General features: G+C 43.3%; 1 long non-coding RNA gene across 4 annotated transcripts; it reads right to left on the bottom strand.

Moving 5' to 3' along the window:
- Positions 1–211: 211 nt before the first annotated feature.
- Positions 212–2,244, bottom strand: LOC115151098 (uncharacterized). 4 transcript variants are annotated; one of them, XR_003867213.1, is made up of 3 exons: positions 1,958–2,244; positions 969–1,481; positions 212–852 (listed from the first exon to the last, which is right to left on the bottom strand). It is a non-coding gene; the product is annotated as an uncharacterized LOC115151098 (long non-coding RNA). The 4 variants fall into 4 exon arrangements; XR_003867214.1 differs by having other exon boundaries at positions 212–834; XR_003867212.1 differs by having other exon boundaries at positions 212–1,110; positions 1,221–1,481.
- Between the last annotated feature and the right edge of the window lie 17,824 nt (positions 2,245–20,068).

Below are 20,068 nucleotides of genomic sequence, written 5' to 3'. Positions count from 1 at the left end.
TTGTGGGTTGTGAGCTGGCAACCAGATTGTTACTGGAATCAGTATCCTAGATGCCATCGCGCCCTTGAGCAAGGCACTTAACCCCTAACTCTGCTCCGGGGGCAGTGCACTTTTACTGACTCTGGGTTCAAACAAAGCAAAGAAGAATTTCAGTCTTTTTCAAAACCTTCCCACCAGAATTTGCATCACTTCCATTTCAATGTAATGACTGTTTCATTTTGAATAGGACATCAGTTTATTTCTTGAGTGGACTAGAATTAACATAGAATTCACCACGACACTGCTTGACCTATGCAATGCACAAATATGCATTGATAGAACATTTCTTGATAATACATCTTAAATGTGAATGAATATATAACTCTGCTATCAAGATTACTGAATTCTTTCGAGTGCTCATTTGCTACTGTAATAGGGAATTATTAATTCAGGTGCATAGTGCCATCGTCTGGATTGTAGGAGAATTTACTCCCCAATCTCACAATTAAACATATGAACATTTGGTGTTGTGTATTGTGTGATATTATAATTGCTTTGTGTAAAAATCTATCTCAGATGCTTCGATAATTGGATAATGATTTATTTTAGCCAACCGTCCACTATCTGGTATTTAATTAGAAATGACACGGTAAAGTGATTATTACATGATAACTACCAATAATAACCATGTAACCATCCACAGCACCATGGATAACAATCCTCTACCTAAAAAACAAGATACGTTTGTTTTACAAAACCTTTTTTTTCCTCTTATAGTGACGCCATTCTGTTTTTATTGAAATCAGCTCTTTGATCCTCTCATCCAGCTGGGCATCTGGCAACAGTGAGTAGGACCTGAAAAGCTGAAAATTACTAAATACAAAAATAACACAAAAAGATACATCAATCAGGAATGTGATCAAATCTAGAGAGGATGTAGAGATCTCCCTCTTCTGTTACAATTGCTTTATTCAATTACGATAACTTACCTCATGCACCGCTTGACCACAGAGTGTGACACATTGAGAACATCTGCCATTTGTCTTATGGTCATATGGCAATCTATGAGGAACTCAAGCTGCTCCTTGGTGATGTGATACCGCCTTCCCTCCAAAGGCGCTTGATAGGATACTGAAATAAAAAATACAATAGATAATTAATTACAAAATGAACTTCTAAAAACTTTAGGTTAAAAGACTAAGATCACCATATAGAATTTAGGAACAGCATTATAAACCAACCAAATGTTTTTTTCATTGATTGACTTGACACAGGAGACTTAACACAGGACAAGTAAAATGATACAATCTCAGCCTTTGCCACTCATGCCGTACAAAAAAAAATGATACAAATGCAACAAATTGCCATCTTCGTAAGGTTCACGTTGTTGGATGTCATTTGCCTCTTGTAGGAACTCTGCAACAGCAATTAGATTGCTGGCCATCTCTTCATCAATCAAATGACCGCTTGCCCACCGAAGGCTCCGCAACATGGTCTCTAGCCTGGAAAATAGACAGCAGACCCGATGGGTTCAGTGACATTTTATCTGTATGTAGTTAACAACCCCTAAAGTGTTCTCTTGTCTAAACTGTGCCAACTCTGAGCCTCCAACCTATGAAGACAACCGTGCATTGACAGGCGATGCAGTTTTAACTAACATACTTCAGCTGCAAACTAGCGAAAAACAAAATGTCTCTTCATTCAACATAGCTAGCTAGCTAACGTTACTGTACAGCAGTAACTAGTTACCGTTTTATAGATTCAATAATTAACGTTAGATTATGAACAATTAACGTTAGCTAGCTATCTTGAGTTCAGTTAAATATCAATGGCAGGAAGATCTAACGTTAGCTAGCTAACACCGTTGGTAGTTAGGTAACGTTAGTGTTATATTATGTAGTTACTTTTTTTGCAGCCGTTACACCACTCACTCTCAACACCTACGTTAGATAGATAGCTAACATTAAGTTAACGTTACCTGGCTATTGATGGTTGAAGTCCATCTCTTCCGTCCGTGAGCAGCAGTCTGGTGCAATCAGAGATGGTAGATTTACAATTTTCGAGAAATTGGGCTGCTATTGTTAACTAACTAGCTAATATTACCTCGGAAGAACAGAAGTTGAGAGAACGTCTTTCATCAGTACCTGAGACTTGGGCGGAGTCCAAATGACCTTTATGCAAATGTGATCACCAGTGACGAAATCTTTGACTCATAACATACGTATCGGTGAATCGTTGTGACATATGAAATACGAGTGAGAGTGTAATCAATGTGTAATAACTACGTACAAAATTAATGAACGTGTTAAATTATTATGTAATGTGGAGCCATATTCAGGTCCTGATTGGTAAAGAAGCTTATTTGACGTGTCAAATAGCGTTATTTGACGTGTATCTTTTTGACACGCAAAGACCCAAACGGCGTTCCATAGTTGACCGGGGTAGGGGTAGCCAGGTGGAAAGCATGGCCAGCCATAGAAAAATGCTTATTGAAATTCTCATTTATCGTGGATTTATCGGTGGTGACAGTGTTTCCTAGCCTCAGTGAACTGGGCAGCTGGGAGGAGGTGCTCTTAATCTCCATGGACTTTTTGGAGTTTGTGCTACAGGATGCAAATTTCTGTTTGAAAAAGCTAGCCTTTGCTTTCCTAACTGCCTGTGTACGTGTGGAAGAGGTGAAAAAAGGATTATTGTTTACTAACAATGACAAGCCACCGGAGTCTGACATCTTGGATGGAAAATTACTGAGGATAACAGTGGACAATATTGCCATTCCTATTTGCCATATCTTCAGTTTAAGCCTACTAGAAAGTGTGTGCCCTCAGGTCTGGAGGGAAGCTAAAGTAATTCCATTGCAGACTGCATTGTATAAACCATTGGTTATGTGAAACATTATTGACTGCAAAGTCTGGGATCAGATTGCTACAACATGCAATGTGGTTAGTTGATTTGTTCAACACCTACCCAAGACCTGGCAGCAATAAAAAACAAGTGAGCCATCCCCTTACTGACCTGCTAAGAAACCAGCTAGGAAAGGAGGAATGGGAGCTATCAATGAAAATTAGGAAAGCTAAGAAGGAAATAGAGATTTCCCATGTAGGGATTCAACACGGCCAGTAGATGGAAATAGTATTGGTCTAAAGCACGTGTCAAATGTTCAAAGCAGGGAGGGCTGAGTGTCTGCGGGTTTTTGCTCCACCTTACTTGATTGATGATTTAAGGTCACTAATTAGTAAGGAACTCCCCTCACATGTTTGTCTAGGTCTTAATTGAAAGGAAAAAACAAAAACCCGCAGACACTCTGCCCTCCGTGGAACGAGTTTGACACCCCTGGACTCTAAAGGGAGCGAGGAATGGAAAGGAGGAAAATAAAATATGTAAGGAAAGGAGGAAAGGAAAGGAAGCTAGGAAAGGAAATTAGATATGTGAGATAGGAAAGCAGAAAAGGAAGCCAGGAAATGAAAGGGATTAGGAAATGAAAGGATGAAAAGGGAATATGAAGAAAGGAAAGGAGAAAGGGAAGCCAGACACTTTAGGCATTTATTTGTTTTTACTTTTAGCAGGTTTTGTTACCTCTTTAATAATCATATTTGGTCATCCACAAAAACAGGAACATCTATGTGAAAACAGACATAACAGCCAACGTCTCTCTCTTTTGAAAACACCTGGCTGCAATATCATTATTTGAACAGTATGAGGCATCAGATCATGGAAATAGCAAGTATCACCCATTCATTCTCAGCATACTGCTGTCTGAATCCAACACCTTTATTACACATTTAAATGAGAAATCCATTTCTCCAATAGTTCCTCCCTCCCAAGGGAATTATTTCCTCCTTTTTGTTTCAGTCATTATGACCACTATCAGCCTCCTATGCAAATATGATGACGGTGACTCTGTTTCTGGACGTCATAGATGGGTCCAGTCTAGTACTCAACATGTACTTCCTCTACATTTCATATTCACCTCCAGCATCTCTTTGGTTCCTTATTCCATCCCTGTGGGCGAAACTGCAAATAACCCAGAGGAACTTTCTAAATGTCAAAGTGTATCGGACTGCCCCGGTTTTACCTTAACAAAAAGGGGAATTCACCCGTCATTTACTTCACTTCCCTTTCTCTAAACTCTGGAGTTATCATTCACTGAACGTGAATAGATTTTTGGAAATCCCCTTCCCCAAAGTCACGTTTCACACAACTGTTCATATCTTGCGTTCTAAGTGTAGATATTATACATGTTGTTTACCCAGGTATGACAGGGTCATTTTCCTGACATTTCCCTGACAAGTCATAGGAGGCAAATTCTCTAGGCTTATACAGTTGACCATATCCATTCATGACGAGTATTTGTTATCTTGTCATAATTCAACACATTAGAACAACATTCAGTTGCATAGCATTTAGACAATTTTGAGAACTGTTATTGGTCTATAATGTCAAAAATATCTGTCTCTGTTATATCTAATTCATTTGTTGGTCCAAACAAATCTTACATATTGTAGGCAACTGTAGCCTATTCAAATTTATAAATGTCATTTTATAATGCCATTTACAGTGCCTTCAGAAAGTTTTCATACCCCTTGACTTATTCTATATTTTGTTGTGTTACAGTCTGAATTCAAAATTGATTAAATATATATTTTTCAAACCCAAAATACTCCTTAATAACAAAGTGAAAACATGTTTTTAGAAATTGTCAAAACATTTATTGAAAATGAAATACAAAAATGTAATTTACATAAGCATTCACACCACTGAGTCAATACCTTGTAGAAGCACCTTTGGTCGTTTTATAAAAATATATATATTTCACCTTTATTTAACCAGGTAGGCTAGTTGAGAACAAGTTCTCATTTGCAACTGCGACCTGGCCAAGATGAAGCAAAGCAGTTCGACACATACAACAACTAAGAGTTACACATGGAATTGTCACGCCCTGACCTGAGAGAGAGAGGGTTTGTTTCTCTATGTGGTTAGGTCAGGGTGTGGGGTGGGCATTCTATGTTTTGTATTTCTTTGTGTTGGGCCGAGTATGGTTCCTAACCAGAGGCAGCTGTCTATCGTTGTCTCTGATTAGGAACCATACTTAAGCAGCCTTTTTTCCACCTATGTTTGTGGGATCTTATTTTTTGTATTGCTTTGTGTGCCTACAGAACGTGTTGGTCGTATTTTCTTTGTTCATTACTTTTTATCGTGTTCTGAGTAAATAAATCACAAGATGAACATATTCCACGCTGCACCTTGGTCGACTCCTTTGGATGAACGTTACAGGAATAAACAAACATACAGTCAATAATAAAGTAGAAAAAGTCTATATACAGTATGTGCAAATAAAGTAGGATAAGGGAGATAAGGCAATAAATAGGCCATGGTGGTGAAGTAATTACAATATAGCAATTAAACACTGGAGTGGTAGATGTGCAGAATATAAATATATATATATATCCTGTTAGGGCTAGGGGGCAGTATTTACACGGCCGGATAAAAAACGTACCCGATTTAATCTGGTTACTACTCCTGCCCAGTAACTAGAATATGCATATAATTATTGGCTTTGGATAGAAAACACCCTAAAGTTTCTAAAACTGTTTGAATGGTGTCTGTGAGTATAACAGAACTCATATGGCACGCAAAAACCTGACAAGATTTCATGCAGGAAGTGGCCTGTCTGACAAGGTGTTGTTGTTCTTGCCTCTGTTTATTGAAGACTCAGGATCTTAGCTGTAACGTGACACTTCCTACGGCTCCCATAGGCTCTCAGAGCCCGGGAAAAAGCTGAACGATATCGAGGCAGCCTCTGGCTGAAACTCATTATCTTTGACAAGTGGCCGATCAGAGGACAAAGAGCTTAGGCGCGTGCCCGAGTCGACACCATGCTTTATTTTCTTTCGTCTGTTTACCTAATTGCAGATTCCCGGTCGGAATATTATTGCTTTTTTACGAGAAAAATGGCATAAAAATTGATTTTAAACAGAGGTTAACATGCTTCGAAGTACGGTAATGAAATATTTAGAAATCTTTTGTCACGAAATGCGCCATGTGCGTGACCCTTATTTACCAATCAGATAGTGTCTTGAACGCACGAACAAAACGCCGCTGTTGGAACATAACTATGGATTATTTGGGACCAAACCAACATTTGTTATTGAAGTAGAAGTCCTGGGAGTGCATTCTGACGAAGAACATCAAAGGTAATCAAACTTTTCTAATAGTAAATCGGAGTTTGGTGAAGGCTAAACTTGCTGGGTGTCTAAATAGCTAGCCCTGTGATGCCGGGCTATCTACTTAGAATATTGCAAAATGTGCTTTCACCGAAAAGCTATTTTAAAATCGGACATATCGAGTGCATAGAGGAGTTCTGTATCTATAATTCTTAAAATAATTGTTATGCTTTTTGTGAACGTTTATCGTGAGTAATTTAGTAAATTGTTAGTAAATTCGCCGGAAGTTTGCGGGGGGGTATGCTAGTTCTGAACGTCACATGCTAATGTAAAAAGCTGTTTTTTGATATAAATATGAACTTGATTGAACAAAACATGCATGTATTGTATAACATAGTGTCCTAGGGTTGTCATCTGATGAAGATCATCAAAGGTTAGTGCTGCATTTAGCTGTCTTCTGGGTTTATGTGACATTATATGCTAGCTTGAAAAATGGGTGTCTGATTATTTCTGGCTGGGTACTCTGCTGACATAATCTAATGTTTTGCTTTCGTTGTAAAGCCTTTTTGAAATCGGACAGTGTGGTTAGATTAACGAGAGTCTTGTCTTTAAAATGCTGTAAAATAGTCATATGTTTGAGAAATTGAAGTAATAGCATTTCTAAGGTATTTGAAAAACGCGCCACAGGATTCAACTGGCTGTTGAGTAGGTGGGACGATTTCGTCCCGCCGGCCCTAGAGAGGATATATATATATATATATGTATATATGAATGTGAAAGTAAAATGTAAATGTAAAATGAGATACTGGGGTGCAAAGGAGCAAGATGAATAAATAAAAACAGTATGGGGATGAGGTAGTGGGATGGGCTATTTTCAGATGGGCTATGTACAGGTGCAGTGATCTGTGAGCTGCTCTGACAGCTGGTCCTTAAAGCTTGTGAGGGAGATATGAGTCTCCAGTTTCAGTGATTTTTGCAGTTCGTACCAGTCATTGGCAGCAGAGAACTGGAAGGAAAGGCGGGCAAAGAAAGAATTGGCTTTGGGGGTGACCAGTGAAATATACCTGCTGGAGCGCGTGCTACAGGTAGGTGCTGCTATGGTGACCAGTGAGCTGAGATAAGGTGGGGCTTTACCTAGCAGAGACTTGTAGATGACCTGGAGCCAGTGGATTTGGCAACGAGTATGAAGCGAGGGCCAGCCAACGAGATCATACAGGTCGCAGTGGTGTATATGGGGCTTTGGTGACAAAACGGATGGCACTGTGATAGACTGCATCCAATTTGGTGAGTAGTGTGTTGAAGGCAATTTTGTAAATGACATCGCCGAAGTTGAGGATTGGTGGGATGGTCAGTTTTACGAGGGTATGTTTGGCAGCATGAGTGAAGGATGCTTTGTTGCGAAATAGGAAGCCGATTCTAGATTTAATTTTGGATTGGAGATGCTTAATGTGAGTCTGGAAGGAGAGTTTACAGTCTAACCATACACCTAGGTATTTGTAGTTGTCCACATATTCTAAGTCAGAACCGTCCAGAGTAGTGATGCTGGACGGGCGGGCAGGTGCAGTCAGCGATCGGTTGAAGAGCATGCATTTAGTTTTACTTGCATTTAAGAGCAGTTGGAAGCCACGGAAGGAGAGTTGTATGGCATTGAAGATCGTCTGGAGGTTAGTTAACACAGTGTCCAAAGAAGGGCCAGAGGTATACAGAATGGTGTTGTATGCGTAGAGGTGGATCAGAGAATCACCATCAGCAAGAACTACATCATTGATGTATACAGAGTAGAGAGTCGGCCCGAGAATTGAACCCTGTGGCATCCCCATAGAGACTACCAGAGATCCGGACAATAGGCCCTCCGATTTGACACACTGAACTCTATCAGAGAAGTAGTTGGTGAATCATGCAAGGCAATCATTTGAGAAACCAAGGCTGTTGAGTCTGCCGATAAGAATGTGGTGATTGACAGAGTCGAAAGCCTTGGCCAGGTTGATGAATACGGCTGCACAGTAATGTCTCTTATCGATGGCGGTTATGATATCGTTATATCGTGGTGAGCTGTGAGTTACAGCTTTGTCTTTTTGGATAAATCTCTAAGAGCTTTGCACCGCTGGATTACGCAATATTTGCCAACTATTATTTTTTTGAATTCTTCACGCTCTGTCAAGTTGATTGTTGATCATTGCTAGACAGACGTTTTGAAGTATTGCCATAGATTTTCAAGCTAATTTAAGTCAAAACTATAACTAGGCCACTCAAGAACATTCAATGTCGTCTTGGTAAGCAATTCCAGTGTAGATTTGGCCTTGTGTTTTAGGTTATTATACTGCTTAAAGGTGAATTCGTCTCCAGTGTCTATTGGAAAGCACACTGAACCAGATTTTCCTCTTGGAATTTGCCTGTGCCTATAGCTGTATTCCATTTCTTTTCATCCTGAAAAAATTCCTAGTCCCTGCCAATAAAAAGCATACCCATAACATGATGCAGCTACCACAATGCTTGGACATATGAAGAGTGGTAGTCAGTGATGTGTTGTGTTGGATTTGCCACAAACTTAACGCTTTGTATTCAGGACAAAAAGTTAAAAAATTGCCACAATTTTTGCAGTATTAATTAAGTGCCTTGTTGAAAATAGGATGCATATGTTGTAATATTTTTTTTCTGTACAGGCTTCCTTCTTTTCTTTCTGTCATTTAGGTTAGTATTATGGAGTAACTACAATGTTGTTGCTCCATCCTCAGTATTCTTACATCACAACCATTAAACTCTGTAACTGTTTTGGCCTCATGATGAAATCCCTGAGCAGTTGTCAAGGTATGCGTGAAGGGCTGTAGGAAGTCAGGCACAGGAGAGCAGATAGTTGGTAGTAACATGGAGCCTTTTATTTGGCGAACCAAAAGCACACGGCACAAACGAACGCAAAATACAAAATACGGGTTGAACATAACCCAGCACAACCAGCCTAATGTGCGCATACATGAACACAGATAAACAATACCACACAAAGACATGGGGGATCAGAGGGTTAAATACACAACACATAATGAAGGAAATAAGAACCAGGTGTGTGGAAAAATGAGACAAAACAAATGGAAAATGAAAAATGGATTGGCAATGGCTAGAAGACCGGCGACATCAACCGCCGAACACTGCCCGAACAAGGAGAGGCATCGACTTCGGCAGAAGTTGTGACAGTACCCCCACCCTGACGCGCGGCTCCAGCAGCAGGACGACCCGGAGGGCGAGGCGCAGGGCGATCCGGATGGAGACGGTGGAACTCTCGCAGCAGAGAAGGATCCAACACGTCCTCCACCGGAACCCAGCATCTCTCCTCCGGACCATACCCCTCCCAGTCCACGAGATACTGAAGGCCACTCGCCCGACGTCTCGAATCCAGTATGGAACGAACGGAGTACACCGGGGCCTCCTCGATGTCCAGAGGGGGTGGAGGAACCTCCCACACCTCAGACTGAGGAGAGACACATGGAACAAGGGGTTAATGCGGTAATCGGGGGGAAACTGTAACCTGTAACAAACCTCGTTCACTCTCCTCAGGACTTTAAATGGCCCCACAAACCGCAGACCCAGCTTCCGGCAGGGCAGGCGGAGGGGCAGGTTTCGGGTCGAGAGCCAGACCCGGTCCCCCGGTGCGAACACTAGGGCCTCTCTACGGTGACGGTCTGCGCCAACTTTCTGGCGCAGCACGGCGCGCTGAAGGTGAACATGGGTGGCGTCCCATGTTTCCTCCGTGCGCCAGAACCAGTTGCCCACCACAGGAGCCTCGGTCTGACTCTGATGCCAAGGAGCCAGAACTGGCTGATACCCCAATACACACTGGAAGGGGGAGAGGTTAGTGGTGGAGTGGCGGAGCGAGTTCTGGGCCATCTCTGCCCAGGGCATGAACGCTGTTCACTCCCCCGGCCGGTCCTGGCAATAGGACCTCAGAAACCTACCCACATCCTGGTTAACTCTCTCCACCTGCCCGTTACTCTCGGGATAAAATAAACCCTGAGGCTCTGCACGCAACGCCCGCTCAATGTCCGCGTCCAGCTCCCACACCACCGGGGCCACCAGGCAGGAGGCCAGGAGTATGGGAGTGGGATCAATGGGCCGCTCCTCTGTGTCATACAGCCAGGACAGTGCGTCTGCCTTCACGTTCTGGGAACCTGGTCTGAAAGAAAGGGTGAAAACAAAACGGGTGAAAAACATGGCCCATCTTGCCTGGCGAGGGTTCAGTCTCCTCGCCGCCCGGATGTACTCCAGATTGCGGTGGTCAGTCCAGATGAGAAAAGGGTGTTTAGCCCCCTGAAGCCAATGTCTCCACGCCTTCAAAGCCTTGACGACAGCGAACAACTCCCGGTCCCCCACGTCATAGTTTCACTCCGCCGGGCTGTGCTTCCTTGAGAAGAAGGCACAGGGGCGGAGCTTCGGTGGCGTACCAAAGCGCTGAGAGAGAACCGCTCCAATCCCAGCCTCGAACGTGCCCACCTCCACTGTGAACGCCAAAGAGGGATCCGGATGAGCCAGCACGGGAGCCAAGGTAAACAGAGCCCTCAGTTGACAAAAAGCCCTGTCCACCTCAGCTGCCCACTGCAAGCGCACCGGCCCCCCTTCAGCAGTGAGGTATTTGGAGCTGGTAGTAGTTGGCAAACCCTAAGAACCGCTGCACCTCCTTTACCGTGGTGGGAGTTGGCCAATTACGCACGGCTGCAATGCGGTCACTCTCCATCTCCACCACTGAGGTGGAAATCCGGTACCCTAGGAAGGAGACGGACTGTTGAAAGAACAGGCATTTCTCAGCCTTGGCATACAGGTCATGCTCCAACAGTCGACCAAGCACCTTGTGCACCAGCGTCACATGCTCGTCGCGTGTAGCGGAGTATATCAGAATGTCATCAATATACACCACTACACCCTGCCCGTGCAGGTCCCTGAAAATCTTGTCTACAAAGGCTTGGAAGACTTATGGAGCAGTCATCAACCCATACCGCATGACGAGGTACTCATAGTGCCCAGAGGTGGTACTGAAAGCCATCTTCCACTCATCTCCCTCCCGGATACGCACTAGGTAATAAGCGCTCCTGAGATCTAGTTTGGTGAAGAAGCGCACCCCGTACATTGACTCTATCGCTGTGGCTATGAGTGGTAGTGGGTAACTATACCTCACCATGATCTTATTCAGACCCCAATAGTCAATACATGGGCGCAGACCTCCATCCTTCTTCTTCACAAAAAAGAAATTCGAGGAGGCGGGTGAAGTGGAGGACCGAATGTATCCCTGACGCAGGGATTCGGAGACATATGTTTCCATAGCCTCCGTCTCCGTCTGTGAGAGGGGATACACGTGACTCCTGGGAAGTGCAGCGTCTACCAGGAGATCTATTGCACAGTCGGCCCGTTGATGAGGACACCATCCAAAGCTTAATTAATAATTACACCATATTCATAGGGATATTCAGCGTCTGCAACTCATTTTTGCAATTTGTTAAGCACATTTTTGCTCCTGAACTTATTTAGGCTTACCATAACAAAGTGGTTGAATGTTTATTGACTCAAGACAAGTCAGCTTTAAAAAATGTATTAATTTCAAAGAATATCTACAAACAAAATTCCACTTTGACATTATGGGGAATTGTGTGTAGCTCAGTGACACAAAATTTTAATATAATACATTTTAAATGCAGGCTCAAACACAACAAAATGTGGAAAAATTAAAGAGGTGTGAATAATTTCTGAAGTCACCGTGTAAAACTGCTAAATTGAGAACGGTCAAACCAGATAATTAAACAAATCTGAAGTTGTTGCCTATAAACTAGTTTTATGATGTAAATAAATTATGCTGATGATGAGATGAAAGAACTCATGCAACAGCCAGGGAAATATTTTTTTTAATATAAGTAGGCAGGCATGTAGTTAACTCATGATCATTTCACCAAATCAGTTCAATTTAAAGCTGCAAGCAGTGTTTCGGGGTCCTAGAACAAGGCCATAGCCCAACAATCTTCAGTTAACAGTTCTGCATAGCACTGCAAAAGACGACTGTTCATATTTACATCATGTATACCAAATTGCATGACTCTAAGTTCAACAGATCAAAAGTTATAGGCCCAAGTGTGCTATAGTGCCATCAATTGGTCTGGTGTGGCTAAAAACTCCAAACTTGATTTGTGTCTTCAGAGTTGGTGTCATCGAACCCTATGACAAGTTGAAAGTTGAAAGAACAAATTAGCAAGGATGCGTTTCAATGGGAAAACAGTTTCACATTTATTGATTGGCTTCGCAAATTCATTAGAGACATATACCATAAGCATACATACCAAGGATTTACAGTTCATAAGAAGAAGATTTTAGGTTTTAATTTTTAGCAAAAAATACAAGACGGCAGAAAATCCATAATGGCAGACTTTCTGGATTCTTTAGTCAAATATTTTCCTGTGATGAGAGAGGTCTATATACCGAATCTTGTAACTCTACGTCAGATGAGGCACCAATGAGATTTTTTGGAATGTGTGACTTTGACCATTAACTGTAGCTCCACATATGAGTAAATCACTGCCAATGTTTGAATGCCAATAACTTGGTGGGTTCTACAATACTGCAATGTTTCATCAAATTTGACCAATCAGCAATGTCCGTCATATCCCTAAGGGTGCAAAAGCGCCATCCACTATCCTGGAGCGGCCATCTTGGTATGAAACAACTATTCCTTAGCAAACTGTCTAGAGGCTAGGGTAGAGACCAGTGGAGGCTCCTCAGAGGAGGAAGGGGAGAACCATCCTCCTCTGTGAAATTTCAAAAAAATTAAAATAGTGGAACATTAAAAAAGTTAAAACTGTATTAAATATATATATGTCACCAAATCATTTATTAAAATACACTGTTTTGCAATGAAGGTCTACAGTAACTTCAACAGTACTGTCTGGGATAGCACCATGTTGTAGCCGTAGGACAGCTAGCTTCTGTCCTCCTCTGGCTACATTGACAAAACCTAGGATGCTCGTTGGCCTCACCCCCTTCCATAGACATACATGGTTATTATGACCACTTCCAGAAGATGTACTTTTGCAGTATGAACTGACACGTTGTCCATCCAATCATAGAATTAGGATCAGAAAATGAACCTAGTGAGTTGTATTGGGATTGTGCCAAAGAGCATAATGGGGGTTCTACGTATGTGTTGAGAAGCTTGGTGACATTGTTGGATAGAGATTAATAGTGAAATGTGATAGTTGAGCATTTTTGTATATTTTTCAATTCAAATTCGTTTTTTCAATTTACAGGAGACGGAGGAAGTATATTGTAAATTCTTTTCTTGGTTTTAGAACTTCATTTTTGGTTCCAGTTAGTGCAATTTATTAAAATGTTCCTTGCTGACTTCAGTAGCTAGCTCGCTACCTGCGTGAATGTGCAGTTTTCTCCGCCAGAATGGTAGAATGGCCAACGCTGCTGAAAATGTTGTGTACTTTTTGTTGAAGGACCCCTTTCATTCTCTTGGGTACACGGTGCGAATTGAAAGTGAGGGTCAACCTCTCCCTGAGATCAGTTTCATGAAGAAGGATGAAAAGGTGAGGGCGTTCAATACCAACTGATATCAAAAGTATAGCTAGTTAACAAGGAGCTTTTCATCAAGCCGTCTGTATTGCTGGCCTTGCCTGCTTTTTGGAAAGTCAGCCTTGGTCTAAAGGTGGGTACAGTGACCCGAAGAACATCGATCGTTCAGCAGGCAGCATATAAATGCCCACATCAGATTCAAGCTTCTGGGAAAAAGCTGCATCAATCATGACGAAGGTCTGCGTATTCAAACTAAGCGACACAACGAGAAAGTTAGAAGAAACAGGGGTGTTCTCAAACAGCTTATCAACACCACTGCGTTTTTGGACGTGCAAGAATTTGCTTTTAGAGGACACTACGAGAGAATAAGTTCCACCGACAAGGGAAACTACAATGAGCTTGCAGAGGTAATTGCGCGTAACAATGCTTTACTTGCTGAATATATCAAACTTTAATTTAGGAAGTGGTGGCAGGTCGTAGTGATCCGTGGGTTATATGGGTCATTAAATATTGTTTGGATATCGGGCCGGTGGGTGGCGGGTGGGTGGCGGGTGGATTGAGTAAAGATAAAACCAACAGGCCTACCTTAACTAAATCCATAAATGGATCATTCTTGTGCAATTTACAGTGCATTCGGAAAGTATTCAGACCCCTTGACTTTTTCAACATTTTGATACGTTACAGCCATATTTCAAAATTGATTAAATTGGTTTCCCCCCATCAATCTGCACACAATAACCCATAATGACAAAGTAAAACGTTTTTTTTGGTTTTTTTTGCAAATGGATTAAAAGTTAAAAACTGAAATATCACATTTACATAAGTATTTAGACCCTTTACTCAGTACTTTGTTGAAGCACCTTTGGTAGCGAGTAGAGTCTTCTTGGGTATGATGCTACAAGCTTGGCACACCTGTATTTTGGTATTTTCTCCCATTCTTCTCTGCAGATTCTCTCAAGCTCTGTCAGGTTGGGTGGGGAGCGTCGCTGCACAGCAATTTTCAGGTCTCTCCAGAGATGTTTGATCGAGTTCAAGTCCGGACTCTGGCTTGGCCACCCAAGGACAATCAGAGACTTGTCCAGGAGCAACTCCTGCGTTGTCTTGGCTGTGTGCTTAGGGTCATTGTCCTGTTGGAAGGTGAACCTTCGCCACAATCTGAGGTCCTGAGGGCTCTGGAGTAGGTTTCATCAAGGATCTCTCTGTACTTTGTTCCGTTCATCTTTACCCTCGATCCTGAATAGTCTCCCAGTCCCTGCTGCTGAAAAGCATCCCCACAGCGTGATGCTGCCACCACCATGCTTCACCTTAAGGATGGTGCCAGGTTATTCAGGCCAATGAGATCAATCTTTGTTTCATCAGCCCAGAGAATCTTGTTTCTCATGGTCTGGGAGTGTTTAGGTGCCTTTTGGCAAACTGCAAGCTGCCTGTCATGTGCCTTTTACTGACAGGTGTGTGCCTTTACAAATCATCTCCAATCAATTGAATTTACCACAGGTGGACTCCAGTCAAGTTGTAGAACATCTCAAGAATGACCAATGGAAACAGGATTGACCTGAGCTCAATTTCGAGTCTCACATCATCTGAATACTGAATTCAAATAAATAAGGTATTTCTGTTTTTATTTATAATGCATTTGCTAAAATGTCTAAAACCTGTTTTCACTTTGTAATTATAGGGTATTGTGTGTAGTTTGATGATTTCATATATATTTTTAATCCGTTTTAGAATAAGGGTGTAACATAACAAAATGTGGAAAAATAATTGGGTTCTGAATACATTCCAAATGCATTGTATATCTATAGGCTACATTGATTAGAATTATTTAGGTGTCGCCCATTATCCACTGTGCATTTAGTCCTGCGTTCTCTGTTTGTCTGTTGCCAGTTTGTCTTGTCAGGTTTTACCAGCGTGCTTTCCCGTCTTCCCTTTTCTCAAGTTCTGTTTCCTAGTTTTCCCGGTTCTGACTATTCCGCCTGCCCTGACCCGAGCCTGCCTGCCATCCTGTATATGCCTGACTCTGACCTAATTACAAACCTCTACCTGCTCTGACCCCAAGCCTGCCTGGCGTCCTGTACCCGCCTGACTCTGATCACGAACCCCTGCCTGTCCTCTACCTGTCCTTGCCTGCCCTGTGTATACAATAAATCGTCTGAGAACTGTACTATCCACCTCCTGTGTCTGCATCTGGGTCATATCCTGAGTCGTGATAGTACGAACTGCCCATGACTGACTCAGCAGACTCAGACCAGATCCACAATGCTGTTTCCCAGCAAGGAGCTACCATTGGAAGACATGAGGAGTTACTGCAATGCCTTATGGAGGGACTCCATACCCTGGCAGAATACAATGACCATGCGTTCGAGACATTGCTGGAGCAATTCCGCAATGATTCCCTACTAGGCAGAGGGCCACACCAGTAATCCCCCAGACTCTCAGCAACCGCCACCAACGGCGTTTCTTCCCAGCCTACCCCAGTGTCCCGAGAATCCCGCTTACCTCCTCCGAAGTGCTAAGCTGGAGATACTGGAAACTGCCGGGCCTTTCTCTCCCTGTGCTCCCTCATCTTCGAGCTGCAGCCTTCTTCGTTCCCATTAGACCGCTCAAAGATAGCGTACCTCATAATGCTGATGTCCGGGAGGGCACCCGCCTGGGCTACGACGGTGTGGGAATTACAGTCCGCCTCAGTCTGGAGGAGTTTGTGGCAGAAGTACGGAAGGTGTTGTCTGGGACAGAGGCTGCTCGTAAGCTGGTCCAGCTACGTCAAGACTCCCGTAGTGTGAAATCTACATGTCCGAGTGAACCCGATGTCACCTGAGTTCTCTCGGGAATCACAGAAGGCTGCCGACTCGCCTCCTTCGGAGCCCATGCAACTGGGCATGGCTAGATTGTCTCTGGCTAAGCGCTTACACAGACTTAACACACAGAGCTGTCTATATTGTGGAGCTACAGAACATTTCTTAGCTACCTGTCCATTAAAAACCCATGCTCATCAAGTAGGTACGAGAGCGCTGGTGAGTCGTACGGGGAGTTTCCCATCCTCCAATGCTCGTACCCCTCTCCATGCTACCCTGTTGTTTGGTGACCGGTCCAAATCTCTCCGGAAGCTCATTGACTCTGGGGCCGATGAGAGCTTTATGAACTTCCCCCTGGTGTCGGAGCTGGGAATTCCCATACAACCCCTCTCCATTCCCATGGACAATGGAGCGCTGAATATTTCCTACCGCCCAGGGTCCAAGAATGTGAAGCCTGGTGTGCTCTCACGTCTGTACAGCCCCGCTACTACACCCTCGGACCCCAAGACCATCCTCCCTACTTCCATTTCTAGCAGCTGCTATTGTCTGGGAAATCGAGTGTCTGGTCAGCAAAGTACAGTGTTCCCAGCCAGACCCCGGATGCTCCTCATCTGGAATGGGCACATTCCTCGAGACTCACCTGTCATCCTGGCTCCCGTCGCCCCTTGGATTTCGTCTCACAACGTTTTTGGTGGTCCACCATGGTTCCTGATGTCGCTGCATTCGTTGCCGCCTGTACTGTGTGCGCACAGAACAAGACTCCGAGGTAAGCTCCGGCTGGCCTCCTTCAACCACTTCCTGTCCCTCACCGCCCCTGGCCCATTTTATTCTCCTTCCTGTTGCCCTCAGCTAAGGAGACGGCCCAGCTCATGGTGCTGCACGTCTCCCGGTTCCATGAACTGCCGGTCGACATGGTCTCCGATCGTGGTCCCCAGTTCTCGTCCCAGTTCTGGAAGGCGTCCTGCATGCTTATTGGGTCGTGGGCCAGCCTGCCCTCTGGTTTTCATCCCCAGTCAAACGGCCAGTCGGAGTGAGCAAATCAGGACCTGGAGACGACTCTTCGCTGCCTCGTCTCCACTAATCCCACCACATGGAGCCAGCAAATCGTATGGGTGGAATATGATTTGTGTAACACTTTTTTGGTTGCTACATGATTCCATATGTATTATTTCATAGTTTTGATGTTTTAACTATTATTCTACAATGTAGAAAATAGTCAAAATAAAGAAAAACCCTTGAATGAGTAGGTGTGTCCAAACTTTTGACTGGTACTGTATCTAACTATAGACAGTTGACTAACAAATAGCCTCACAAATTATTAGCAGAAGCATTTTCTATATTAGAGGGTTAAGGTCGGACGATGGCCTCAGATTATCACATGTAGTCAGGCAGTTGCAGATGTGTTATTAGCAATTGCGGGCAGGTGCACAAACAGCTGACAAACTTGCACCACTAGCAGGTAGCCTAGCGGTTAAGAGCGTTGGTCCTGTAACAAAAAGGTTGCTGGTTTGAATCCCTGAGCCAACTAGGTGAAAAATCTGTCTATGTGCCCTTGAGCAAGGCACTTAACTCTAATTACTCCTTTAACCTCCCTGGGCAAGGTGGGACGTTTGTCATAATTTCATGGAGTCTGTGAAGGAAGAAATCACATAGAAAAATTGGTAAGCAAGTTAAGTTAAAAGAATTCAACCCTAAACATTTATTGTGTCATAGGTTTCATGATGCTTAGACCTAAAACAAAGTAGATTGTTTTATACATCAGTTGGGATCTCTATAAGCTACAATATGAGGTCCTAAACCTAGAATGAAAGGGCATCCTTGTAGCTGTGTGGGCTAATATAGTCAAAATGTTTGCCGTGATGTAAATTGAGCCAATTTCCATAGGGTACGTTCAGCCAATGGTCACCATACCCCATGCAAATTATAATTATATTTAGTCAGTTTTATGCATAATATGCATAGTATTTTTGCAATGTGTCATGCAAATGAACTCAAGATAGTGCATTTGTATTGCTAGGGAGCAGACATCATCATGCCCTGTGTATTTAGCACCCCTTGAGGTTCTTGAGAAAGCAGCAAAGGAAGTGAAAGAAGGGAAGAAGACCATTCGAGCAGCAGCAAGAGATGAAAAAATTAGACTGAAGGACACTGAAGAGGTACATTGACAAAAAATAACCAGTGCGAAAGAGGCTATAGTAGAGTAGCAGAGGCACACAAGGTCTTATCTGATGACATGGAGTCTGAGCTTGCTAAGCATATAAAGAATCTTGTGGACCAGTTTCATGGGCATAGTATCCTCAAATTCCAGACAACTGGTCAAGACATAGAATGATAAGTGATATTGAACAGAGAGATTTATATCTGAATGTGGACATACATTTAAGATATACAATATACCACACCCCCATTCCATGAATTACGTTTTGACTAACCAACACCATTATCCACTGTCACAGGACACCATCATCCACTAGCCCCAAGGTGGCTCAACTTACCCCATACCCGGTGACCATCTTGGAACAGTGACCATCTTGGAGAGCAACAACTATTCCTTCACCAATGGTCTTTAGACTAGTACAAAGGCTATACAGTCGTGGCCAAAAGTTTTGAGAATGACACAAGTATTAATTTTCTGCTGCCTCAGTTTGTATGATGGCAATTTGTATATACTCCAGAATGTTATGAAGAGTAATCAGATGAATTGCAATTAATTGCAAAGTCCCTCTTTGCCATGCAAATGAACTGAATCCCAAAAAACATTTCCACTGCATTTCAGCCCTGCCACAAAAGGACCAGCTGACATCATGTCAGTGATTCTCTCGTTAACACAGGTGTGAGTGTTGACGAGGACAAGGCTGGAGATCACTCTGTCATGCTGATTGAGTTCGAATAACAGACTGGAAGCTTCAAAAGGAGGGTGGTGCTTGGAATCATTGTTCTTCCTCTGTCAGCTATGGTTACCTGCAAGGAAACACATGCCATCATCATTGCTTTGCACAAAAAGGGCTTCACAGGCAAGGATATTGCTGCCAGTAAGATTGCACCTAAATCAACCATTCATCGGATCATCAACAACTTCAAGGAGAGCGGTTAAATTGTTGTGAAGAAGGCTTCAGGGCGCCCAAGAAAGTCCAGCAAGCGCCAGGACCATCTCCTAAAGTTGATTCAGTTGCGGGATCGGGGCACCACCAGCACAGAGCTTGCTCAGGAATGGCAGCAGGCAGGTGTGAGTGCATCTGCACGCACAGTGAGGTGAAGACTTTTGGAGAATGGCCTGGTGTCAAGAAGGGCAGCAAAGAAGCCACTTCTCTCCAGGAAAAACATCAGGGACCGACTGATATTCTGCAAAAAGTACAGGGATTGGACTGCTGAGGACTGGGGTAAAGTAATTTTCTCTGATGAATCCCCTTTGCGATTGTTTGGGGCATACGGAAAAAAGCTTGTCCAGAGAAGACAAGTTGAGCGCTACCATCAGTCCTGTGTCATGCCAACAGTAAAGCATCTTGAGACCATTCATGTGTGGGGTTGCTTCTCAGCCAAGGGGAGTGGGCTCACTCACAATTTTGCCTAAGAACACAGCATGAATAAAAA

The sequence above is a fragment of the Salmo trutta genome, chromosome 16 (assembly GCF_901001165.1).
Source record: "Salmo trutta chromosome 16, fSalTru1.1, whole genome shotgun sequence".
NCBI classification, from domain to species: Eukaryota; Metazoa; Chordata; class Actinopteri; order Salmoniformes; family Salmonidae; genus Salmo; species Salmo trutta.
This window is presented reverse-complemented; position numbering and strand designations above follow the sequence as displayed.